At 44.3% G+C, this 27,185-nt stretch overlaps 1 protein-coding gene and 1 long non-coding RNA gene across 4 annotated transcripts in view; one reads left to right on the top strand and one right to left on the bottom strand.

The window, feature by feature from the left end:
• The first annotated feature begins 1,076 nt into the window (after positions 1–1,076).
• LATS1 (large tumor suppressor kinase 1) overlaps positions 1,077–27,185 on the top strand; it is a 299,556-nt gene continuing 273,447 nt past the window's right edge. The window contains exon 1 of one of the 3 annotated variants that reach the window (XM_085612217.1): positions 1,077–1,214. The gene's annotated coding sequence lies outside the window, so the exon portion shown is untranslated. Of the gene's footprint in view, positions 1,215–26,034; positions 26,221–27,185 lie in introns of those variants that run through there. The other 2 variants (XM_085612215.1, XM_085612216.1) reach the window with 2 other exon arrangements.
• On the bottom strand, positions 22,729–25,560 carry LOC146821276 (uncharacterized). The gene is made up of 2 exons (XR_014963142.1): positions 25,366–25,560; positions 22,729–23,452 (listed from the first exon to the last, which is right to left on the bottom strand). It is a non-coding gene; the product is annotated as an uncharacterized LOC146821276 (long non-coding RNA).

Raw genomic sequence — 27,185 nt, 5'->3', positions numbered from 1 at the left:
CTGCCTTTTAGTGAACTATTTTTGTTTAAAGTTGCTTTACGCCCATTGCTGCTTCCGCCCTCTCACCACCCTCTGACACAAACATAGTGTTTATGGTGATTCCTATCGAATCTCATAGCCCTGCCAAAGGTGCTTAATACTGTCATTTAGATAGGGGTGGACATGCTCAGTTCAGTATGTTTTTTCCCGTACTGACTGTTACGCACATGAAAAAACGGAATTAGTCAGGAGCACACAGTGTGTGATCACATGTGGCAGCTGGATTTAAAGGGGACAGAAGTGCACCTGCAACGTACAGCTCCTTCTAAGCTGCAGCTGCCGTGGATGTCCCTGCTCTGGCTACTCTGTTCCTGCCGTGGCAGAGTTCAGACACTTTTCTGCCAGCTGACAGAGCACTGAGAAAGAACCCAGAGTAGTAAAAAATCCTCAGCTAATGGCATTCGAAAGTGGCCAAGGTCCAGAGAGACCCGAGGGGGAGGAGATCCGTCTGTGAATTACTATTCTAGAGGTGCTGTCGTGTGCCTATGCGCCTTATCATGTGGGGCATAACCGCCCTGCCCCCTGCTGTGTTCAGACATGTTGGTTTCCTCCTTGTTATGTGCATTGTGAGAATAACAGTGATGCCCTCGATCCTCGGGGTCCGTATGAATTACCTACCTACCCAATATCCTGTGTCTGTTTTGTGAATACCAACTTTTTCGGCAACTCCACAGGCCGGGGTTGATTATTCCGTAAACAGCGCTGAATATGGGCAGCAAAAGCTTGCACTGTGCTGCTTATGCGAGGCAACATTAAACGTTTGAATAATTTGATAAACTGCAAATATTTGGATGAAATCAGAGGTCTTAAATATTTGTGGTTTGTAGCAAAAAGGGTGTATTCATTTTTTGCACTCCATAACTTTGTAATCTTCAGAGCTAAAGAAGTAAGCAAATGCTTGCATTAATTAAAAATAAAAATGCAAAGAAATGAAGAGCAGAGGGCGCGAGGATAACATTTCCGGAGGGGCTTCCCGTCAGAACAGCGTTGCATTTTCACTTTCACTCTCTCAAATCAGCTGATTTCCAGGAGTCTGCTGACACATTCAGTTTCTTTCCAGTGGTGTGCAGTGCTCACGGAGGGCTGGGGGGATAGCAATAGTGGCACCAACACCCAGCAGGCAGGTGTATAACACACAATCCTCTGCACAACAGCCCCGATGGAAAACACTGCAGGTATGTCCACAGCAGCACCACTCAGCTTACAGTGACTATAAAAAGTGCTGTTGTGTAGAAGAAAATGAACTGCCAAGTTTTCCCTTTCTAAATAGTTGAATCTTTAAGTTCTGTTTTCAGTGTGTTGGTTGAACTTTTTTTTCTTTTTTTTTGCTTGGCACCAGTGACAGTGTACGTGTATCAGTCTATCTTGCAGGCAGCATCTCCTTAGTTTGTTGTCACTCTTGGTGCTTGTTTAAGAGTTAGGGGAGAGGAGCTGTACATGTGTTTCTGATTATGGCAACGCTATTTTGTTACTGTATTGTTTACATTCTGTTTTACTTTACATAGTCTTGTGTAACCGCACATACTTGTGTATCTCTGCACATTCTTGTTACTGTGTACACACTTATGCTTCTCATTTACTGTACAGTGTTGTTCTGCACACACCCTTATGTTTGTGTACACGCACACATCCACACACTCACTCGGGTGGTAGAGGACCCGTTTTTTTTATACACCATTATTTCCCCACACACTTGTGCTACAGTGCTTACAATAATGTGCACAGATGTGTGATTGATTCTGTAGACCGATTTCGACTCCTGTACACAAACATACACCAGTTTCACATCTATCGTTTTATACGTGCTATAGCATAGACGCAGATTTATTTACACACAAACCCACACACACGCACACGCACACTGCTCCCCACAACCACCTGTGTTTCAGTTTTCCTTTGTACTTGATTCTTTTTCTGTAACCATGCTTGGGTTGTTGCGTACACAAATGATTCGGGCTGTTTGTCGGCCTGTTTTATGGCCTGCTAGGCCCAGTTTTTAGGTCTCGCTTAAGCCAGCGCATGCGCTGCACTGGCGAGACATTTAGTGAGTGGGCTTTAAAAAGCCCGACCACAGCTTTTTGGCTGGCATAGAGCGTGCGGTTACGCGCACAATCACGAGCAGAGGCGCCATCTGGCTTTCATCTCTCGTTATGGTGCGCGCAGATCGCACACCACTCGCCAGCCTGCTTTCAGTTTTACCGTCGCACGCGCACCACTCGCGTCCTTTTTTAGGTCTCGCCTGAGCCAGCGCATGCGTTGCTCTGGCGAGACATTTAGTGAGTGTTCTTGAAAAAGCCCACCACAGCTTTTTGGGTGGCATAGAGCGTGCGGTTACGCGCATAATCTCGAGCAGAGGTGCCATCTGGCTTTACTCTCTCGTCATGGTGCACGCACATCGTACACCACTAACCAGCAGACGTGCCTCCTTTTTTAATTTTTTTTTTACTTGCAGCGCGAGCCCCACTGGCGGGCTAATTAGCTTTCACGCTTGTGTTTCAGTGCTTGTTATTTTAAAAGAATCGCTTCAGTTCCGACTGCAAATACCAGTACAGCCGCCACGGTCTTTGCAATTCACTTTTTTGGGTGACAGTAAGTATAATTGTCAAGAATTCCGTAATTACTGCAGTTTAGAATTACGTAATTTTATGCAGCCGGCATATTCTGTTCAGGGGTGGTCCTGGGAGCTGGAGGGGAAGGTTGCACCAGACTCGTGCTTCTGAAGAGACAGCGGGGCCGGGGCGCAGTCAGTCACATGCCATACATGTTCGGGGGTGCAACCCAGGTACACACGTAGCAATGTTTGTTCCAGCATGCAACTGTTTTAAGACAGTCTTTTAACATCGAAAAGGTTGGCTTATTCCCCCACACCTTTTTGCAGAAATGGTGAATATTGCGCAACGTCAAATCACATCTGTGAGAGTTCACTAGTGAAAATAGTATGGATTTCAGCGGTAGTTGAGCATTTAAGACTTCCGCTCAAAAAAGTCCTTCAAAAGAAAATGGCTAAATGTGTGTTCCTTAATATATTTTTGGCGGAGTAAATTACTAAAAACGTTTATGACGCACCTCCGGGTCAACAGGATATTGCTGCCCCCCACAAGTACAAAACGTCACATAGCATCAGCAAGAAACTGCCATCCAAGCACCATGGAATCCCTTCATTCGCCAAATATACGCACCAATGCGTCGTAAATTATTGCTTCTCTGTCTCACATTTGTTACAATCGGAGCCATGTTTTTTGCCCATTTTTGGTGGTGTAACAAGACAGCTGCGTGCACTAGTCTTTGTGCAGCAGAATGTGTCTTCTGTCCTCACTGCTCATTTGCTATACTAGAGCGCCTTAAGGCGAAGACCTGTGCTGTAAGCGCTATATAACAATGTTCACAGAAGCTCTTGGGAGGGTGCATTTATTTGTATTTAGCAATCACGGTGATTGTTGACTTGACTGCACGGTCCAGGGGTCCTTTATAGGTCTAACACACAGGGCAGGTTAACAAGACTGCCCCTAATGTGGTTGTCGCCCCCTCTTATCACAGGGTACGGATAACTTTCCTTCATAAAGAGAGTAGCACAGTAAATGAAATGTTCGAGTCATTTTGATAGACAATTATATACACATGAAACTTGTTTTTTTCAGTATGACAACCTCGTATTCAATATTATGCTGTCCCCTTGCTCACTAATGGAAGCTAACAAGGATGTTGAAATCTCGTTGTATTGAGCGGGCCGTATATGCGACATCGTGGATGTTAAGGGAGTATTCACTCTCAAAGATGCCCGCTCCAAACACTATTTGCAAGAAAGATTGTTGTCCTCTATCGCCACGATTTCTACTAAAGTTCGACTGTCATGGCCTTCTATCTTCGTCACGTGACTCATTCTGTTCGCTTGCCGACTGAATTATTACCCAGGGCATTACGTTCAATGGACCACGAGTGACTTTGTTTTGTCCCATCATGAGTAAACAAGCATTGGCATAGCCAGTAGGTCTCGCCTTTGGGACCTGCTGCATAACTAAATACTTATAAGGTCCCAAACGCTAGACCTATTGGCTATGCCAATGCTAGTTTCCATCTCGCCTCTGTACCTTACTCAGTCTTCCTCGACTTTGCTTTTCCCTTCGCTCCCTGTATACCCCTCTAGTTGCGCCTCTGACTGGAATAATCTATGAACGAACAAACTGTTACTTTTACTGTGTATCGTTATAGTATAGATGCACCGCAGCTACCAACTAGGTTAACAACCCTACAGGTAGACAGACATTTTACACTGCATTCATATCTCTGTGCTCAATATGACATCTGTATATAAAGGCAGCCATGTTTGTCTCTTTACCATGGCGCTCGATCAATGTAGGTAGGCGGAAGTGCTTCAAAGCACACCGAGACGGAAAGGTCGCGTGACAGCCCTGGAGTCTGTTTGCCATTGTTAATGGAGAAGAACTGATGCTTGTTGCAGAATTTTAAAGGGCTTCGTTTTCAGCATCAAGTTAATTGGCCCTCGATGTAACATACTGTTGCAGTAATTGGAATTCTGCAGTGCCGCCAGCGCTGGTGTTAGCCCCACTCTGGATTTTTATGCAGTCAGGTGGCAAACCGAGCCCTTTGTCCAATTAAAGCCGACACGGAATGCTTTAGCCACGGTACCTGTCCAAATGCGCCGTTATTTTATGAGTAGTTTGTGCTTCTGTTCCCTGTAGGGTCTTGAGCTCGTCTGTACTGCATTACAAACACATCTAATATTTATTTGAGATGTCTCATTGTATGAGCCCTCAGGTCACTTAATTTGGAAAGCCGTGCCGTCAAACTGTGCTTTCTAGCTGTAGGGTCGTGATTCCATTCATTTTTCTTGTAATGTTTTTAAGTGGCGCCTAACCGAGCAGTCTTGGAGCATTCTACATGCAAGTGAAACAAGAATTGACATATCCAATAGGTCTCGCTTTTGAGACCTTATAAGTATTTACTTATGCAGCACAATATCCTTGGTGCAACAACATCAACTGTTGCATGGCTAAATACTTATAAGATCCCAAAGGCGAGACCTATTGGCTATGCCAATGCTTGTGCTCCAGCGCTGAATACCACAAATCCCCTCGCTACAGACCAGACCACAGATCTTCTTCTACAACTACATTTCATTCACTCTTTCACTGGTGGGGCCCATAACACCAATCATTCATTCTACCTTCAGATCAATGGTCCTCGAGAGAGGGGGTCCTTTCTTTATTCCATGCGCTGGAAATGGGAGAAAGATTGCACCAATCACCTGATGAGTAACAACAAGCTTACCTATACCTCCCTACCTCACCAGGATCTCAATACATTATAACCTAGCAGTTCCTCCCATGGATCAACCAGTTGCTGGGAATAGCAACACTCAATTCTTCTAAACAATATACATTGAAATACTTCAAATAATAACCCGACACAGTTCTTTAAATGTAATAATATGTTTATCTAATTAAAGCATAAGGAAATCATATAGCATTCAATATTTTTGGTTCGCATATTTACCTAATGTGGCTAAATGGCGTCCTCTATGTCAAATTCAGATCTTTTGTCTCTATGCCCATAAATCAAAGAATCAGTTCGTAAGTTTAATTGGGCATCTGATCAGTCCATCAGAGTCTCTGGTAAGCAGCTGTCCAGCAGTGTCACCGTCCTCTCCGTCAGCATAACGTCGGGCAATCTGATAAAGTGAAAGTATGCAAGGGATAATGTCCTACCCTCTCTGGTCTACTTTTATAGTACATTTTTAATAACAAATGTTTCAATACATATTTTTGAACAACTTTGATTGAACCAGGATTATTCTTCCTGATTCCCATGCATTAGATGTTGCATTAGATGCAGCTCTCAATTTATTAATAAAGTAGCAACAGTTTCTAGTCCATTCAGGGCATGTTGATTCCCATGCGGGGTTGTGTCCTTAGTGTCATCAATTATAACAGTTCATAGTTTAAGAAAGTCCTTTGTTTGAGGCTTGGCACTCCTCCCAGGATGTCCTTCACGAGTAAAGTCTGCATGGGGTCAGGACGAGGTTTTTGTTGCTCATCTTTCAGCGCAGGCGCACTTCACTCAGTGACTTCCGTGTCTTGTCTGTGCGTCAAAATAGGGATGGCAGCCATTTTGTGGCCACTCCAGAAAGGTCAACTTAAGCAAAGAGACATAAAACGTAATTAATACTTTGAAATGACTATTAAAATGTTATTCCCTCACTAAACCCTCTATGTGTGTGTATTTATCTAGCAAACGCAACACGCATTGCAGTTTATACTCACAATTTAAAGCACGATTCACAAATCGCATCACAAAAGCAACATTTAACATACAAATTCTAAATATCTGACATTAGTATGCGTACGAAATTAGTTTATATATCAATTAGGCCATGCAAATGGGATTCCCACGTGTATTTTCTAATTAGTAATGTTGATTAATTAAACACAGCAAACAATTATTACTATTAATGTTAATCAATTATTCATGTTAATTCAAAATGATGAAATGGAGGAGGTATACAATTCTTAGGAAAAAAACCTCGCTCCAGCAATCCCCCCTTTGGTGATTTTATCACTACAAAACACCCAAATTTAGTACCCTTTTACGGAAATTTGAAATGACTTCTTACTCATAGCTCAAAATTCAGTTTCTTCATATTCATCTCTTTTTGCTTTCTTATACATATTGTCTTTCCACTCATCTAAGGCTATCTCTTCAAAATCCTTTTCTGGATCTTTTCCTTTTCTCTTAAGTTTATCTCTTTTTATTTTATTATTTGTTTTCTTTTTCCTGCAACACATACACCCTAATCTTATCACTAATACTGCAACTATCACACATGTTAATGGAAACAGAATTTTACCTATAACAGTACTACCTATTTTAGCTAAGAAATTTTTAATAGCAGCTATTTTCTTTCCCATTCTTGTCCATACATCTTCAACCTCCAGTGGTACAAGTTCATCGTGCAATTCAGTACTATTTTTAATGTAAACTTTTAGATCTTTACTTTCATCTGGAATGTAAGTGCAACAATGTTGAACTTTCAGCATTCCACAGACTCCACCCTCTTTTGCCAAAAGAGTGTAAAGGGCAAGTCGATTTTGCATCACCATAGCACGCATGGCAACCATTTCAGTATTAACCAATAAGAATCCATGAGCAAGCAGACGCTTGAGCGCCCGGCTCCGTCGGTCCGTTGCCTCGGACTACTATCCTGATGCTCATCCTTGCCGATTCTCGAGGTGCACCGTGTGCGAAGACGCGCTGACCGCGCTGCTGCTTTCCCGGAGTCTCAACCCGCCCGGATGCCCGAGTTCTGGGTGCTTTTGTCCTCGGCACTGAAACCCTGCGCCCTTACGGCCTTTGCCGGCCTCCTGGAAGCTCCGCAGTTACCGGACCAGCTAGCGCTAACCTGAGCCCCGCGGTCCCGATCTCGCCTCGCACCATGGATCGTTGCCGGATGAGCCCGGGGAGAGACGGCCGGACACCTTCTGCACCCTGTGCCTGACGGGCTGGAGCTGTGGGGTGGGCCCCGGTGCGGTGAGTCTCCTGCCCCGCTCTGAGGACCGGGCTGCGGGGGGCTGCTGCCCCCTTTGCCTATTGCCTAGCCAGCGGCGAGGGGGACCGGCGAGAAGATAAGCGACTGTCGGCCTTTCCTGTTGCGGCGTAGACCTGAGGGGAATTGACCCCTTGCCACGACCCCCCCCCCTGGCCATTGCACCGTATAGCGGCAAAACATGGCGTTGAGTGCCTGCTCGCGGCTGGGGGGTGATACTCCGGTCTCGCCCGCTGCCCACTTCGCCCTCCCTCTTCCGGACACCAGCTCCACAGTGCCGTCCCGGATTGCTGCCGATGTTGGGGCCCAGCTTCCGCTGACATGCGGCTCCGTTCTGGCTGTCCTGCGGGACTTTCAACTACAGATGTGCGCTGGCCTGCAGGCGCTGAGTGAGAGGTTTGACCCCATACTGTCGGCTGCGGGCCGTGAGCGCACTGTTTGTCATCCACGGGGCGTGGGTCTCCCGGTGCTCTTGTCCTCTTGCGGGGACGCAGCGGCGGTGTATGATTGTGCTACACTGGTGCCTTCATCTAGCGCTCCCGGCGCCCAGGGTCCACCGCTCTCCACCTCAACTGCGGATACTTTGTCCCCCTGGTCATGGCTGCCTGCTTCATTGTTCCCTGCCTCACCGCGTCCGCGAGGCTATCCTGCTGAGCGATACCTAACGGCTTCGAGGGACCGTCCGCGGTGGCCCACTGCTGCCTTTTTCTGGAACTCCTGTACCTTACTTGCCAGGTTTGGATTTTATGTGGTGCAACGAGGGACCCCAATCGGTGGTCGGCGGCCATTTCGTGATCCTACTTCACCATCCTCTCACAAGCGGCCATCTTGTCTTTGTCTGCTCGGGACACGGGGCCTTCACGCAGGAGCTGGTTTAATCCCAAGCCCGCGATCGGGCCAGGGCTAGACTGACTTCTATCGCTATGGTTTATGGACGGGCTGGCCTGGGACTGGGACTGTATGTATGTTTTGCGCGCACTCGTCGCGACTTGTATCCCTTGCTTAAACTGTGGTGCCATGGTATCTTTGCATGCCGTTTTTTGGCGTAGAGGGCTTCCAGTGTGTGGGGGCCATAACTGGCTGATGGTTCGGGGCGCTCTGGTGTCCAGTGGGCTCCTCCCCACCTTCTTTTCTGCTTTCTTCCCTTCTTTACTCTGTTCCTACTTTCTCTCTTCTCTATATTTCGGGTTCATTGGGCGACAGGCACTATGCTGGGGGGGGGGTAGGCCGTAGCCTCCGCATTGGTGTAGGGTGGGGGGGTAATACTCTGTTCTCAATTAGTTCTATGGGCCTTTCTTCTTTTATGTCTCTGTGCTCTACTTTCTTCGATTCGGGGTCCGGGTGTGGGGTGGATCGAGTGGGGGCGGCTCTGGAGGGGCGCGTACTTGCTCATGTGACTATCCTGATATATCTCTGCACCGCCTCACTGATTGAGATTTTACTCCCATTGTTGTTCTTACTGATGTTGCTGCTCGCCCGTGTGGTGAAGCTATCTTGCGGACTCGAATCTACTTTGCTCTTATCCTTCATTGACTTTTTTTTCTCTGATAAAATTATCAAAAACTTAAAATTAACCTTCACCTCTCCTTCCTCGGGTTTCAAAGATATCTCCAGTATGTAACTCATAACCTGTTGTTAATCCTGACCGTTGATGCACGGGGGCTGTAATGTGGGTATCAGTGCTTTACTGTATCGTGGCCGGCCTGACGGTTGTAGGCCCGTATTTGTTCTTTTAAGATGCACGAATAAAGGTTTTTAAAAAAAAAAAAAAAAAAAAAAGAATCCATGAGCAGTGCTTGTTGACAAGCGATCCACTACCGTAGATAATCTTCTAATTTTATTCCCACTGCCGGTATCAATGCACAAAAGATGTCACCCACAATTTCTGCCCAAGATTCTCTCTTTCTTCGCACTAAATGACTATTTAAACTATTTACACCCTCTTCCCTGTCCATGTGAAAGATTTTTGGAAATACCAGGCCTACACAACATGTGCCATACCAATGGTCTGGCAGACGATAATATGCCCTGTTCCCACAGATAAAATATATTCCAGGAAATACTGGATCTCTTCCACCTTTGAATCCCCATCCACCCATGATTCGGTATGTATCATGGCACTCACTATTACCTACAAACAGGTTATCATATGCAGTTTGATTCCTTCTTATACAAAGTTTTCCTTTCTCAGGCCTATCTAAAGCTATTGTTGGTGTTGACTCTCCTTTTGTCAGGTGTTTCTCCATTTCTATGTCCCAAGCTGTTTTCTCAACCTTTCCTTCTGATGCCTTTTTGTGCATCTTATGCCTTCTTTCCTCAACCATATTCAAAACTGTATTTTCTTCTTTCTGCAAACTGCATGTCAAATTATATTTAAACACAGCTTCTAATGTTAGTTCACTAGTCTCTAGGAAAAATTCACCTAAAACCTTTGCAGGTCTTACCTTATTTAGCTTATTATTAGCAGGCACTAATGCAAAAATGTTATCTACATCTGAAAAATAATACTCTAATTTCCCTATCTCATAAAATAAGCTAGCTATTACACTACAGGTTATTCCGTAAGTAGCTGGAAGGTGATGATAAGTCACTCCCTCTGCCACAGAAGCAGGTAACTGCATGCAGACGTAGCAGTCCCTTACATCCATATTCTTTACATATTCATACAATAATTTTGAAAATACATTATTAGAGAAATCGTTAATAGACCTATCTTACTGCCTTTGAAATTTTACCTATGTATGTTTTGTTTTGACCATTTCCTTCTATTGTATCTATTGTGACTTTAAATTATATTACAAGAGCTAGGATGCTCCACAAAAGCATTAATAATCCTGTACAACAGCAACATGTTTTACACCATCTTTTCATGAATGTACATCTACTTTTACTACCATCTGTGTTAGCCATTTTTCTAAAATAGACCGTGTCTTTTGACTTAGCCTCTTCTACTTTGTGACCAGTTTCTACCCCAAAGCTTCTAAGCTTCTACTTGGTTCTACTAATTTTTCTACTTCTTCTCTTTTATTATCGTTCTCCACATCAACAGCTTATTTGATTATTCAGTTTGGCATCTCATCGTCCTTTGCCTCCTTCACCCAATCAGGATACAGAATTTCCTGAATCTCCGCTTCTTCTTCTCCAATGTCGGACAAGTGAACTCTCAGGATTTCTGATTCTTCTTCTTTAATCACTTTCAGTAAAGCCTCCTCTGGATTTCCTGGACTATCTGCCTCTTGGGATTCTTCAGGCAGGGCCACATACGTCCATTCCGGCGACTTATACTTTTGGTTAGGTTTTCTTGTTCTTCCGGATTCTTTTGTTACAACTGTTTCTTTTTCCTTTGATTTTCCCTGACTCGTGACTTCATTCACCTGTTCAGCTCTTGGTGATTTCACTCGAGACAGTCGATATCTTAGTCTTTTTACTTTGTTCGGCCAAACTTCTGGTTTTACAGTTCTTCTCAATTTACTTTCTTTGACATTCTTTTCATTCTTTTCTTCTCTCCAAGCTCTCTTTCTCAGAACTCCACCTTCAGGTATTTCGTTCCCACTCTCTTCTGATTCTGTCCCAACTTGCTTTTCCTTTTCACCAGTTTCTTTATCCACCACTTGTTCTGGTTTCCCTACTTCTTTCCCTCCTCGGATCTCCGGCACGCAATCTTCCTGCTGACTACTTGTCCCTTCACCTAACTGGATGTTGCAGTTCCCTACACCACCTCGGGGGTCTTCCGCAATCTGTCCCTCTCTCTCTGTAACTGTCCCTTCTTCATTCAAATTTATTAGTTCAGGTGGAATTTCTCTCAAATTTTCATCTGGGATTTGTTCTTTTTGACATTCTTTTACTGCTTCTTCTTTGTCTTTACCTTCCTTCTTTTTAGGTTCTTTACTGGGACCTTTCTTTCTCTGCTCGTCTTCAGAATCTGAGCTGTCAGAAATCTGCAATCTTCTTCTCAGAGAGACACTTCTGGGGACCAGAATCTGCTTTGGTTCGTTTTCCACCCTTTCAGGATCTTCATGTGTTTTTGGTTCTTCGTGATCTGATTCAGTACTTGACTCTGATTCATCATAGTACTCTTTCTCCTTGCTATCCACCGGATTTGGTATTCTCAAGGTATGGCTGGCATGGATCCAGTTTTTCAGTCCAGCACACTTCACAGCTGTCGTCGTGGTCAGAATGACTTGTCTTGGTTTTCCCCACCTGGGAACCAAACAGTTTCTTCTTCTGTGGACCTTTATCCTCACCCAATCTCCTGGGCTTAGATCATGGGCTTGCTTCTTTTCAAGGGTGGTGGCATCCACTCCAACCTGATGAAACACAAAATGAACTGCATCAGCCAGGCCTTTACAGTACTCCAACACCATGTCATCAGAAATCGTCATCAGTTTGTTGACTGGTATGTAAGCATGCCTCTTTGCACGTCCCATGATTACTTCATGAGGACTTAGCCCTGTAGTTCTATCTGGGGTTGCACGTATGGTCATCAAAACTAGAGGCAAGACATCAGGCCATTTCATTCCTGTGGCTAAACACATTTTCCCAATTCTGTTCTTGATTGTACCATTCATATGCTCAACCACACCAGAAGCCTCTGGTCGGTAGGCACAGTGCAGTTTCTGTTGTACATTTATTGCTTCACTGACCAATTTCACAATCTCATTATAGAAATGCCCTTCTCTGTCTGATTCAAGGGTCACTGGGAACCCGAACCTTGGGATGAATTCCTTCAAAAGTGGCTTTGCTACTGTCAATCCATCATTTCTCCTCGTCGGGTATACTTCTACCCACCTGAAGAATAGGCAGACTATGACCAGAACGTACCTCAATCTGTTACATGTTGGCATCTCAATGAAATATATTTGCATTCTGGTAAAAGGCCCTCCTTCTCGGCCTATAGTTCCCAGGCTGACCACTGTCTTTCTCCCTGGATTATACTGCTGACAAATTGACCATCTCTGACATAGGCTCTCTGATATGATTCTGAATTTTGGGTTGTACCAGGTCTGCTTAAACGACCTGATCATAGCATCTCTCCCTATGTGTCCCTGGCCATGATACATCCGTGCCATGGTAGACAACATGCTATCAGGCATGACTGGTCTTCCATCTCGATAGACCCACACATGATCCTTTTCCCTTGGTGCACATCCTGCTTTTACCCACTGCCTTGTTTCCTCATCTCCTGCTTCCTCCTGCAATTGCCTCACTTCTTCCCATGTCCCTACAACGTTAGTAAACATTAAGGAATAGGAAGTCATTTCTTTCTCCTTTGCTCGATTGTCTGAATAATGATTTCTGGCACAGTACTGTGCCATGTCATTGGCATAACGGTTGCCAACAGTAACATAATCCGCCCCTTGGTTATGGGCTGCACATTTCACCACAGCCAATTGTTTAGGCAGCTGTATCGCCTCAATCAACTTTCCAACCACTTCAGCATTCTTTATAGGAGTTCCACTTGAGGTTAGGAAACCTCTTTGTAGCCACAAATGACCAAAATCATGGACAACTCCGAAGCCATACTGGCTGTCAGTTATCACAGTCACTCTCACACCTTTCCCAATTTTGCATGCTCGAGTCAGAGCCACTAATTCTGCTACTTGGACAGATTTCACTCCTTTCAAATAGGATGCTTCCATTACTGTGGAAACCGTACACACTGCATATGCTGCACTCAACACTCCTTCTTCTGTTCTCAAACATGACCCATCAACAAACATTACATAATCATTTTCTGCCAAAGGTACATCTTTTATGTCTGGTCGTGGTTTCGTACAATACTCAAGCACATCCAAACAATCATGATCTGCTTCATCTCTCACTTCCACATTCTCACCATCTGGTAACAACGTTGCTGGATTCACATTCACACATCTTGCAAGGCTCACATTCGTTGCACCTAATATGACTTTCTCATACTTAGTCAGCCGACTATGTGTCATATACGGAGTACGACTCCTTGTTAAAAGAATCGCCACATCATGAGGTACAAACACTTTCAAAGGATATCCCATCACGATTCCTTCACTATGCTCCAAACTTCGACACGTTGCTGCTACTGCTTTCAGACAACCAGGTAAGCCTACAGCTACTGGATCAAGCATCGATGAATAATATGCAATCGGTCTCCTCAATCTTCCATGCTTCTGGATTAACACAGAGAGTGCACATCCATTTCTTTCACTGCAATATAACTCAAATTCTTTTCATAATCAGGCATACCCAATGCTGGGGCTTTACACAAATCCATCTTTCAATCATTTGAATGCTGCCAATTCTTCCTTGTTTAATTCAAGGGGATCTTTTACATCACTCCTTGTTAGCCGTACCAGAGGTTTTGCAATCAGCGAAAAGTTACTGATCCACTGGTGGCAGTACCCTACCATTCCCAGAAACATTCTCACTTCTCTTTGAGTCATGGGGGCTCTCATTCCTTTTATGATTCTGATTCTGTCCATTGTAATTTTCCTCAGTCCTTTTCCAATGTTATGTCCCAAACACTGTACTTCTTTCTTACAATACTGCCGTTTGGCTGGGGACACTTTTAGTTCTCCATCTGCCAGGTGATTTAGTAAGGCTATAGTGTCTACTTCACAAGCTTCACGAGTTTTCGACGCCACAAGGAGGTCGTCGATATACTGCACTAGTACTGAACTGTGGGAGAGCAGGTCGGATAAACAGACGCGGAGGCTGTATATAGGAGGATAATGGTCGATTTTTATTCAAGGCTGTGTTCAAAGGGGTCGGAGATACGAAATAATGTTCAGTGTCCTCGGGTAGTTCTTCTTTTCCTTCCCAGATGTCCCTGTCGGTAATTTCCCCTCGGGAGGGTTCTTCTTCTTTGGTTGTGGGGTTCCCCCGGAGGCTCATGAGCATGTAAAGAAAAAGGAGCTCGTCAGTGTTCCAATCTATATATCACGAGGTCAGGATAGTTCCCTCACCAACACCCAGGAGTGATGATACGTCTTTCAATCCGGGACGTGCCAGAACAAGATGTACATCAATCATGCAACAATTTAACAAGAAAGGCAGGGGACTTCAAGAGGCTAGGGGTTATCGTGGTCTTTCCTGGTTCTCGGGCTACCGCTATCACGCTAGGGCAAAAGAAAGGGGTTCTGTGCACAAGAAGTAAGAGTTTTGAACGTGCCCGCAGTTTCCCGGTTTCTCCCAATACCTCCCACCTCCCTTGTCTGTAATCACCCGCTTTCATCCCCCCGACCCGGTCCCGTACCACTCACCGGCTCCGCCGCAACTCTTCTCCCGAGTTGCGGCCGCTCTCCAGCCTCCTCCTGAGGTATCCACCACTCCTCACACCACGTCTCGTCGTCTTCCTCCTCCTCGCTTCGGATTACTCTGGTTCCGCCGTGGTCGTCGTACTCCGCACCTCTTCTGCTCAACGCCTCGTCCTCTGTGTACTTCCTCTCTCCGGCTTCTTCGCGCCTGCTGTCCTGTGATTGGGTCTTTTTCTTTACGGTCTCCTCAGTACTTCCGGGTTCACTCCCGCCTCCTCTCGGGAGCTGAGGGAGTGCTTCCTGTAAGAGTGGCAGACGTAAGGGATTGGTTATTGGTCCCGATACGGTTTGCCTGTTTTCCGGCCCCGGGGTCCTAGTGCCGATATGTGGACGGTTGGGATCGTTGGATACGGGCCATGGCGGAGAGTCGGTAAGTCCTTCCTGATATGAACTCTCTGTCATTTGCAGACTTTCCAATTACTTTTTCAACAATTGATTAAATATTGAGGGGCTTTCGGTATACCCCTGTGGGATTCGGCACCATGCCAAAATACGGTCTCCAAACCGAAATGCAAAAATTTGCTGACTGTCGTGATGCAATGGAATGGAAAAGAACGCATGGCACAAATCAATTACTGTATACCATTCTGCATCATGGGGAATCTGATACAAAATGACTGATGGATTTGGTACAATGGGACAACATGGTACAACGTTTTTGTTTACCTTTCTCAGGTCTTGCACTATTCTGAATTTCCCATTTGGCTTTTTCAGGCCCATTATGGGTGAATTACATGGACTGCTCAAAGTTTCTCTCAGAATTCTCTGCTTGATCATTTTCTCAATTATTGGAGTTACTCCTTCAATTATTTCAGGTGTCAATCTATACTGAGGAATGTTTGGATAACTAACTCCATCTTTGACAGTAATTTTTACTGGCTCTACGTTTCTCATTAGCCCTACATCTTCTCCAGTAAAATCCCAAACCTCTGCTTTTACAGACAGTTTCAATTCTCTGGGCAGTTCATCTGGATTATATATTGCATATGTTCCAATAGTTTCACATTCTCTGTTAGCTATGGTCATTTTGTACAATACATCCTCATCTGGTGTTTCAAAAGCTATTCCATCTGGAGTACAAAATATAGTGCAGTTCATCTTGCACAGCAGGTCCCTACCTAGCAAATTCACAGGACTGGTGTCACACACCACAAATCGGTGCATTTCAGAAAATTTCCCTATACTAACCTTTACGGGTTCTGTAAGGTACGTTTTTAACTGTTGGTTAGATACCCCAACTACTTTGATTGTTTCATCCGAAAGAGGAAGATTCTTAACATCAGCTGATCTAACAGTAGATCGAGTAGCGCCAGTGTCCACTAGGAAAATAATGTTATCATCATTAATCTTCCCATCTACAAATGGTCCTGTCTGGTCTACTTCTAGAGTTGCGCCAAGTACGCACTCTTCTTCCTCCCTTCGGCACCGTCAATAATCCATTTCTGAATCACTCTCATCATGTTGCAGCCAATACTGTGAAACAGTGCTAGCGTGTGATGGTTTATTTACCTGTTCTTCATTGTAGAATCCCGATTCTTTACTATTGTTAGATCTGGGGGTCTCTAGTTGGCAGAGGTATACACCTTAGACCAAATAGGGACCCTTGCTTCTAGTCAGGGTACAGGGACACACACGGTAGATAACCCCTGCTCACCCTCTAGGTAGCTTGGCTCGAGCAGACAGGCTTATCCCCAAGGCAATGTGTAAGGTATTTGCACGTAGACACCACAATGATCCCCCCTCCGCACACCACAAACTTAGACCACACAGGTGAGGTATATCAAAAATAATATATCTTTATCTAGTTTCCGCAGTTGAAATCAAGCATCACAGGTTTACACAATATTCGCTTTCTTGGTTGGTCGGGATCGTAAGATGATAGTCTCTAGTCTCTTGAGTGATTCGATACTCACTGAGAATGAATCAATTTGTAGGCTCTCGATGTTTTAGGCAGCTACGTTGCTCCGGCAGTGTCGCTGCGCTCGTTGTACAAGCGCTCCTCGGGCTGTTCGGTGCAAGGATTCCACAACTCCCTCGACGAGCCCCCAGTGACGATGTCGACGTCACCGGAGTCAGCCACTCACAGCGCGGCTTCGTAGAGCAGGGAAATACGACTCTCGATCTGCTTCAGGCCTCCGGGTCGCGGCAAGGCACGTGCCGATGAGCACGTCGATCTTCTTGATGCGGCAACCGGTGTCAGGCCCGGCTCGGTGCGGTACTCTCCAGCAAGACAGAGAGCAGCCAGCCCACCTCACAGGCAGATGTCGAGAAGCTTGGTAGAACAGTCCACGGTCCCTGCGGCACACAGCAGCGCAGGTGGGACACAGCAGAGTCTTGAGTCTTGGCAACCTTTCTATCCCTGGGTTGCGAAACAGGAGGCCAGCTCTTCTCAGGCCCTTGGAGATTCAGTTGAAGACACAGCACACAGCAAAGTCTTGTTTCGTCAAGTGGATAGGGTCAGCACACAGCAAGACCCCTTCTTCTCCTCAGCTTCAGTTGTACAGCAGAACAGGTCAGCCTTTAGAGCACACAGCACGGCAATCTTCCTTTTAGTTCTTCAGCGGTCCGTCTTTCAGCAGAGGTTCCTCTCGATGGTCGAATCTAAAAATCTGTTGTCAGGGGTCTTGTACTTATACCCCCAAAAGTCTTTGAAGTCTTTGTGCAAGCGGGTCCTGAGCCCGGTCTGATCCAGTTCTGGGTGTTGCTGGAGCACTTTGTTTTCCTGGTCTCTACATTCTTTTCAGAGCGAGGTGCAAGGTCGTCAGCCGCCCAGCAGGAGGTGGAGCCAGCAGAGTGGCAGGCAGGCACAGCCCTATTCAATCCCAGTTGCTATCTCCTCCCTCCACTCTCCTTGCGATTGTCGCCATTCAGCAGAGGGCTGACTCAGCCAACCTCCCGGGGGATCCCCAGTCCCTGTCACTCTCAAACCAGACAGTCAATCCACAAGCGCGCCCAGGCACACAGAAGGGTCAGACAAGAGAACAGCTACTCTCTAAAAAGTACTATTCTCCAACTCAGGATTTAAAAACAACCTCTCCTAAAAGATGTGTTATTAAATGCTGAGCTCAGGGATATCAAACACTCATGTCTTTTCTTGTTCTTATGAGAAGATAGGCGGATAGCCATTGGCACCCGCCTCCCTCATGTTAGCCTATGGAACAAGATAACCTTGCAGTAGTGAACACACAAAATGGCCGGTGTTCACTACCAGAACATGTTACCTGCACTAGTACATGCTCTACCTTCTACATACACTGCACCCTGCCCAGGGGGGTACCTTGGGCCTTCCATAGGGATGACTGACGTGTACGAAAAGGGAAGGGTTAGGCCCGGTCAGTGTGGACACTGGCCAGGAGGACATGGCAGTCCGGGGACTGCAGGCAGGCCTGAGACACTGTTTTAGGGCTACACAGGTGGGTGGCGCAATCAGCGCTGCAGACCCACTAGTAGCATCTGTCATCACCAGCCCTGGCACACACAGTGCACTTTACTAGGGACTTCAGGGTGATACAGATATGCCAATCGGGTATATCCAATCAATACGATATTTTACACAGGGAGCACTTGCACTGATTAGCAGTGGCAGAGTGTCCAAAGCATCTAAACCAGCAAAACGAAATCCAGCACAGCATCAAAAATCCATGTAGCAGAGGCAAAAGATAGGGGAAAAACCCACGCCAAGGATGTCAGGTCTAACAACTATACTTCTGTGAGTTTCTGTTCTGTGGAAAAGGTGGTTTTGGCACCTGATTCTGGGAAGTAACCACCTGCTGCTGTTGCTGCAGTTGACCACCCACCTCTTTCCGCACCTGTGGATTCAACGATCGATTTTCAATATTAGTATTTGGAGGGTTCTTACACTCGGATTTCCAATGCCCTAACTCACCGCAATTGTGACATGGGAATTTCTTTTTGGCTTCTTCTATATTATATTACCTTTCCCTTTCCCTGTACCAAATCGGGGTCTTACTCCTGGATTGTTCGCTTGTTCTACCAATTGAGCTTCCTGTCGTTCGGCTACCTTTACCTGTGCCCACATTGCCTTTTCTTTCAGCTTTCGTTGTTTTGCCTCAATCTCATCACTGAAATATTTTGCGTGTCTCAAAACTTCATCTATTTTCTTATTTTGTCAATCAACTGTATGTTGCTTTATCATATCACCAATTTCTGGGCGTAAACCATATACAAACCTGTATACGAAATGACTCAAGTCTTTATCACTCAGGTTCTCATCTCCACTGAACTGTTTTTTAAAAGCCTGAATTAGTCTCTCATAATATGCATGTACTGACTCCTTGCTTTCTTGTTGGGTTCTGTCAATTTTCACCCAATCAGTCTCTTTAGGGGGTACCTTATTTTTCAGAAATGCCATAAACTGCTCGTATTTCTTCATTACCTCTGGATCGGGAGCTCCGGTCTTAGGGTCCCAAGGATACTCTTGAGTGGGCAAATTTATCATCAGCTTGCATTCTGTCCACAAATCTGCTGGTACTATTATATCGAATAGACTATTCAAATCTATCCATAATACCTTTGCCAATTTTACAAATCTGTCTACCTGCCGGTACCACTCGACGGGCTTTTCACGTAGTCTAGGGAAATCATTTGTGAAAGACAAAATGTCCTGTCTTGTCCATGGAACATGGACATACCCTCCCCCTGGAATCTCTCTCATGGGGTATTCTGTCGTTACCTTTTCTTTCTCTCTAACGGGAAATGCTGAAACTGTCTTTTCTGTGATATTATCACGTCTTCTACACCACTTACTTCTCCATCTGTCAACATCTTCCCATTTTCTCAACAAACCAATTATGTCGTTAATTTGAACTATCCTTCCTGTGGTATTCATGTTCTCTATATCCTTCTCAGTGAAATCAACTCGATAGGATTTTTGCAGTGCTTTTACTCTGTCAAAATCTATTCCCATTTCATTTGCAATTTCCTCTAATCTTTCATGCATGTTTTTCGCTCTCCAGGTTGCACTCTTACAGAGAAACAACAATTCCTCATCCTGGTAATTTTTCAATTTCTCAGTAGGGATGGTTCCTACTATTAATTCTTCCAATACCATTCGTAATTTTCCCTCATCTATTGACTGGGATTCTTGATCCTTTTTCTGTAACTCTCTGATCCATTTGTTTAACTCATCTACGGAAGGTCCTACTGGATTGTTTACATTATTTTGTTCTGGGGCCTTTTGTGGTTATAATAATGTTTCCATTGTCATTCTGCTCTTTTCAGCATAAATCGGATTTACAAATGGATTATTTGAAACATTCGGTTCAAACATATTCATTGCCGGTCCCCACGGATTGTCAATTTGACTCCGTTTAGTATTCTCAATTGTATTTTGGCTTCTGTATGGCACTGTCAAACAATGTTCATTATCTTTTTGTTTCTCAAATATGGGCATTACTGGACCTATTGTTACTGGAACTGTTACAGCTTCTAGATTCTTGGTCAATTTTCTTATTTTCTCAGTCAATTCTAGGGTAGTTTTGGCCAGTTCTACTGAATTCTCATCATTTACCCTACTTCCTGTCTGTTTTTCTATCTCTCTTGCAGAGTTACTTTTCCCTTGTTCTGGTGACATGGTCTCTGTTTTAATTATTCGTAATGTTTCTCTCATTGGGGCACTTGGTGTCAATGCCTCTGGTTCTGGTCGATACGGTGGTGGGTTTTTGTAAAACACTTCATCAAGAACATCATCTTCTGAATCATTCACTTCATACCCACTCGAATCCGTATTCCGCCTTTTCTCAGTGCATTTTCTCCCTTCATTCTCTCCTATCATTCTCACGGGATACATACCATCAGTCATACTTGCATTCCGCCACCTTTTCATCCTGTCTTCATGTGTCTCATGTCCGTATGATCTACCAAACATGTATCGATAACCCCTACCACTTCTCTGTTTTTCTCGTTCATGCATTTCGTCTTCCCATCCTGTCAATGCCTCAAACTGCGTCGGTCTAGGTTCTAAGTTCATCATTTTGTCTCGGAGGTTTCTCAAGACAGCCAAATTAAAGGAACCATGTTCTGGAAACGCCAGGACTCCATCGTCCTTGGTGTATTTTACCCAATTATCTAACCAAATACAAGTATGATACCCATATTTTACAATCATTGTAGATGCTGGGGTTTTCGGTGGAGGAAGTAACTGTCCTTCCCTAGTCTCAACTACTTTATCTTTCTTGAACCACCTTTTAATTTTCCCAAACCACGATTTCTTCTTTTCTGGTGGTTGGTAATACATTTTCTCGTTTTCCGTATACCGTTTAGTCCTCTTACAATGGTACCGCTATTCTGTCCACTCACAGCGCGACTCTTACTAACGCACCAATCAGGAGTGTCTACGTCCCTATCACAATCCTCCAATCTCAGCGCGACTCGCACTAACGCACCAATCAGGGAGCGTTTACGTCACTTTATATTCTTCCACTCCTAGCGCGGCTTTACACTAACGCACCAATCCGGAGCGTTTTACGCCTCTAACCTACTGTCCAATCCCAGCGTGGTCGTTCTGACGTCAGCAGCCGCTGCGGCAGCTCGCTCTGCTCTGCTCTGGTCTACCCCTCCTTTACAAGACCGCTCCGTGAACTCTTACTGTAACTTTTACGATTCGATTAGTAACAACACTAAAACATCTACATTGTCTGCTTTGCTAACCAAAGAACAGCAAAAGACCTTTCTCACAAGAATTCCGTCTGTCCCGAGAGCAGCGCTTACCTCTGCCCTACTACGGAATCGTTACTTCCGTTGATAAAGTAGCACATCCCTCTACTTCACCCTTCTAGCAAGCATTAGCTAATTGTTTCTCTGGTATTTTAGAAATAACCTAGAGTTTCGCAATCAACCCAAATGCCTTTTCATTCACACTCGTTCATACAAGAAAATGTAGTACATACGCACAGAATCCTGCCTTTTCCTACTACAGAATTATGACACTCATTAACAAAGCAGCGCTTCCCTCTACTTTGTCCTTCTAACAAGCTCAGAGAACACCTGCTACCTTTTCAGTGATGAGCGTTATCGATATGCCAATTGGTTTCCTGGTACTTAAAGACCAAAATTTCACAGGTAACCTTCGCTATCATACACACGTCTCTCATACAGAAAATGTCTCTATTGGCAACACATGACGATGTCACCGAATCGAACCCAGACAATGCACCGTGCAACTTCACTTGTCACACGTTTCCCCTGTGTACCTACAGGGCTACAACAATCCTGTCTTTCCCAAGAGCAGCATCTGCCTCTGCTCTACTACGGAACTGTTAAACTTCCGACTTCCTACATCCCAGAAGCCGTGCAAACAACATATAACTCGACGCGACTCAACATAGAGTGTTAGTACATAAATCAATACCAATCAATAATCAATAAGCTATTTACAGGCAATCGTCGCTAAACCCAAAACAATAGCTAAACATCATTCTGCTACCAAGAAAACTGCTCCAGCGCTGAATACCACAAATCCCCTCGCTACAGACCAGACCACAGATCTTCTTCTACAACTACATTTCATTCACTCGTTCACTGGTGGGGCCCATAACACCAATCATTCATTCTACTTTCAGATCAATGGTCCTCGAGAGAGGGGAGTCCTTTCTTTATTCCATGCGCTGGAAACGGGAGGAAGATTGCACCAATCACCTGTTGAGTAACAACAAGCTTACCTATACCTCCCTACCTCACCAGGATCTCAATACATTATAACCTAGCAGTTCCTCCCATACTGTTGGCCATGGCTCAGCCAGTTGCTGGGAATAGCAACACTCAATTCTTCTAAACAATATACATTGAAATACTTCAAATAATAACCCGACACAGTTCTTTAAATGTAATAATATGTTTATCTAATTTAAAGCATAAGGAAATCATATAGCATTCAATATTTTTGGTTCGCATAGTTACCTAATCTGGCTAAATGGCGTCCTCTATGTCAAATTCAGATCTTTCGTCTCTATGCCCATAAATCAAAGAATCAGTTTGTAAGTTTAATTGGGCATCTGATCAGTCCATCAGAGTCTCTGGTAAGCAGCTGTCCAGCAGTGTCACCGTCCTCTCCGTCAGCATAACGTCGGGCAATCTGGTAAAGTGAAAGTATGCAAGGGATAATGTCCTACCCTCTCTAGTCTACTTTTATAGTACATTTTTAATAACCAATGTTCCAATACATATTTTTGAACAACTTTGATTGGTTGAACCAGGATCATTCTTCCTGATTCCCATGCATTAGATGTTGCATTAGATGCAGCTCTCAATTTATTAATAAAGTAGCAACAGTTTCTAGTCCATTCAGGGCATGTTGATTCCCATGCGGGGTTGTGTCCTTAGTGTCATCAATTATAACAGTTCATAGTTTAAGAAAGTCCTTTGTTTGAGGCTTGGCACTCCTCCCAGGATGTCCTTCACGAGTAAAGTCTGCCTGGGGTCAGGACGAGGTTATTGTTGCTCATCTTTCAGCGCAGGCGCACTTCACTCAGTGACTTCCGTGTCTTGTCTGTGCGTCAAAATAGGGATGGCAGCCATTTTGTGGCCACTCCAGAAAGGTCAACTTAAGCAAAGAGACATAAAACGTAATTAATACTTTGAAATGACTATTAAAATGTTATTCCCTCACTAAACCCTCTATGTGTGTGTATTTATCTAGCAAAAGGAACACGCATTGCAGTTTATACTCACAATTTAAAGCACGATTCACAAATCACATCACAAAAGCAACATTTAACATACAAATTCTAAATATCTGACATTAGTATGCGTACGAAATTAGTTTATATATCAATTGGACCATGCAAATGCGATTCCCACGTGTATTTTCTGATTAGTAATGTTGATTAATTAAACACAGCAAACAATTATTACTATTAATGTTAATCAATTATTCATGTTAATTCAAAATGATGAAATGGAGGAGGTATACAATTCTTAGGGAAAACCTCGCTCCAGCACTTGTTCCTGTTGAATTCCGTGATATTAAAACAAACATTGTCTGCAGCACGCACCAATCCATGCAGTCTGTCATACATTGCAAAAGACTTGTAGAGTTTCTACAGAAGCTCAAACTGCCCCAATTTTAAAACGTAGGCCATTTTTTTAGGTGTTTAATTCGCTAACGGGATCCATTCTTATTTTGGTGGTGCGCGGGGATATTCTCTGTCCCAGTCCAACCCTGGTGCACACACTGGTGTATCACCATACACAGTAGTGTTTCTGTAAGCATGTGTATTGGAACATTCAATCAACATTTCTTTTTTGCCTACACTTTCACGTATTTCATACTGAGCAATTTATACAAAGCAATGAGTGTACAATTATGTGATTGGTCAACTGTGCATCCTGTCATGGTTGATGTTAACTTCAATCCAATGTTGGGAAAATTAGAAATTTGACAGTCCAAAGTCACATTTTACAGTTGAATTATAAACAACATTTTCTTTCTTTCTGGTTAGTCAATTTGTTTTACAATGAGGCATTTCTCCAACTAAATGGTGCGAGTACCTGTTTAAGTGATAAAAACTGTAGTCCTCTTAAATATAATATTATGTTTAATTATGAGGACCCCCCCAGGTTTATTGGTGAATTACTTCTAGAACCTCACACGCTCAGAAAGAGGCATGTCACTCGTGGACGTGTGTCAGCAACGCACATCTGGAGCTTCCCTCAGGCGTAAACTAACTTTCTCTTTGAAGTTCATCTCTCGCTCTCTCACACACTCTGCCCACCTCTCTCATGGGGTTCACATCAGGTCTTTGAGCACAGTTTCTTTTTTTTCTGTGCCTTTTCAAGATTTCCATCCCGCAAACCCACACTCATCTCCTCTTCTTAGTGTGTCTTATGCATACAAAGAAGCTCCCTCTTTATGCGTCTAACGCCTGCTCTACCCTTCTTTCTCTCTTTCTCACATACTCTTTCTGCTCCTCTGTCTGGAGTTCATTCACTGCTCTAAACACAAACAACCTATCCTTCTCTATCTTCTGTTCTGTCTATTCTGTGTAGCTCTCACCCCTAACTATTCACATGCCACATAATTCCACTAAACAAATACACCACACATTTCCGCAACTAACAATTCCAATTCAACCCACATAATTCCACTCCACACCACATACATAAACTCCAATCCAAACAAAAATACATACATAAAATATATTGCCATTTATAAAGCAGTAGCTTCAACTCTCGCAAGCACGAGACCTATTGCATTGCAAATGCTTGTTTTTACTGGACTATCACACAACGTGCTACACATAGTGCTGTGGAATGGCACACATAAACGCACACAAATATTGAGAAAGTCATATTTAAGCAATATGAAAACTTTGCAGGTGTAACATAGGCAACGCCTCTCGAAATTCTTTTGGGGTGGTCGTAATAATCAACACGATTTACAAAAATAACAAGGCCCCCAAGCTACTGCCCCTTAACCTGTAAATCACTATAATCTAGGTACAGGTTGGCCTCTACCTGCACACTTTTCAAAGTTATTTATTCCTACATATGTTAAAGTCCGTTATAATCCAAAGCAGGGGTAAATCAGGTTTTTTTGTTGTTCTAGAAAACCAGTTCACTTCACTGAGAGCAAACTACCGCCACACTCGCAGGAAATGGTAGATGAGGTACAGCTTTCCCACGGCACCCTTCACACTTCGTTCTTGTGATGTTTCTTTATTTACATTGACGTGTTCCAAAAAGCGAAAACTGAAGAAGGACTACCGGAGCCACAATGTACACGGGAAAAGGACTCCATGACGAAGTTATAGCATGTCGGTACTATAGAATTGCAAGGCTTCCAGATCTTCATCGAGCAATTTCACATTCGACATACAAATAGCAAACAAACAACGCTTGCCACGTGTGTGTGTTACTTTTTTAATTTCTGAACAAACAGATTTAATGAGTTTTTAATACATTGAGCGTAATAATACTACTGCTAGTACGAGACTCTTTCACATGTCAATTATATGCTGCTAGCTAAGTAGATGTGCGCTCTTTATCGGTTTGACTGTTATGAACGCTTCGACAGCACACCTACTTGAGACCTATAAGCATTAGAAAAAGTGCCGTGGCAGTCCGAAAAGTCTGTTTTTCGTGTCCATGGTTTTAGCCTCTGTCCTCTTTTCATGATTACGCGACAACATACAGACCCGCGGTCGGTGATTGGTTGTTTCTGGCGACGGAAGACTAGTGGTACCGGAAAGGGCGGAACGACCGAGCAACACCCCCCTGCCTGCGGAGAGAATGGAGGAGCCCGACCCGGCCTATCGAGGTATACGGGAGCGGGAGGGTGTGCTGTAGAGGCCCAGAGAGATGGGCGCGCAGGTACTCAGTGAAGGACGAGGGCATCTACGAATAGGCGTGTTGCTTTCCTACGCGAGGAAGTGAAAGGAATTCACGGGCTGTCTTTTCCTATTAGTGCGGCAGACTCCGTAACCAGACACAAAGCATTATGTGTTCGAGCCGACTTCCACGATACCTCCCCTTGTTAACACCTAGAATTCATTCCCCAACCGCACACCTCATCCAGTTAACGGCGATGACCGCGTCCTTAGGTTTACTGTAATGACAGTGCGGTGTGTTTGTCAGACGAAATTGAGCCTGTCGTCGTCTAGACTTAACTGCTCGCAGATGGGCTCCTATGCTCGGGAAATAGAGGAATTGGTGAGGTGTGAGTTTGTCCCCAACGTATTATTTTTTATAAATATATATATTCCGGGGCCTGGAGTTTTTACTTTTATTAGTGTAAGATTACAAGTGCCAGAATGTGACAGTAGGGGTTGGAGTACTTTTAATGTGCAACATGTTGCTGCAACCTGCTTAGTACAAAGTAACCGGTGTTGCGATCAGGAAGAATAAAGAGACGGCAGACTCCAGGTGAGGGATAGGCTTTCCCTCACTTGTAGTCTTCAGCCTATTAATTCATCCAATCTTCAGTCGGCATCAACGAACATTAATTGAGGCGCTTTCATGGAATCCTCAAAGCGCAGTGTTCGAGGAGGAACCAAGAACAGAAAGGGGAAAAGGGAGGCAATAAAAGAAACTTGTTGAATAACTCATTTTATCACATTGCTTTGTAACAACTGGCAGAACTACCGAAATGCTCGGCTTCTTGCCCGTAATTTTCATTACTCTAAGTGCGTCTTCCTCGTTACAGTCCTTATGAGTTCATCTCCTTACATGCAGAACATGATCACCAAACTACGTTGAGATTGGCATGTCCCTCGCAAGTGATGGACGTGTACCGCTGCCCTGAGTGTCCCCAACTGCAATGATACCTGGTTCCCAGG

The sequence above is a fragment of the Triturus cristatus genome, chromosome 6, assembly GCF_964204655.1.
Source record: "Triturus cristatus chromosome 6, aTriCri1.1, whole genome shotgun sequence".
Classification (NCBI taxonomy): domain Eukaryota; kingdom Metazoa; phylum Chordata; class Amphibia; order Caudata; family Salamandridae; genus Triturus; species Triturus cristatus.
This window is presented reverse-complemented; position numbering and strand designations above follow the sequence as displayed.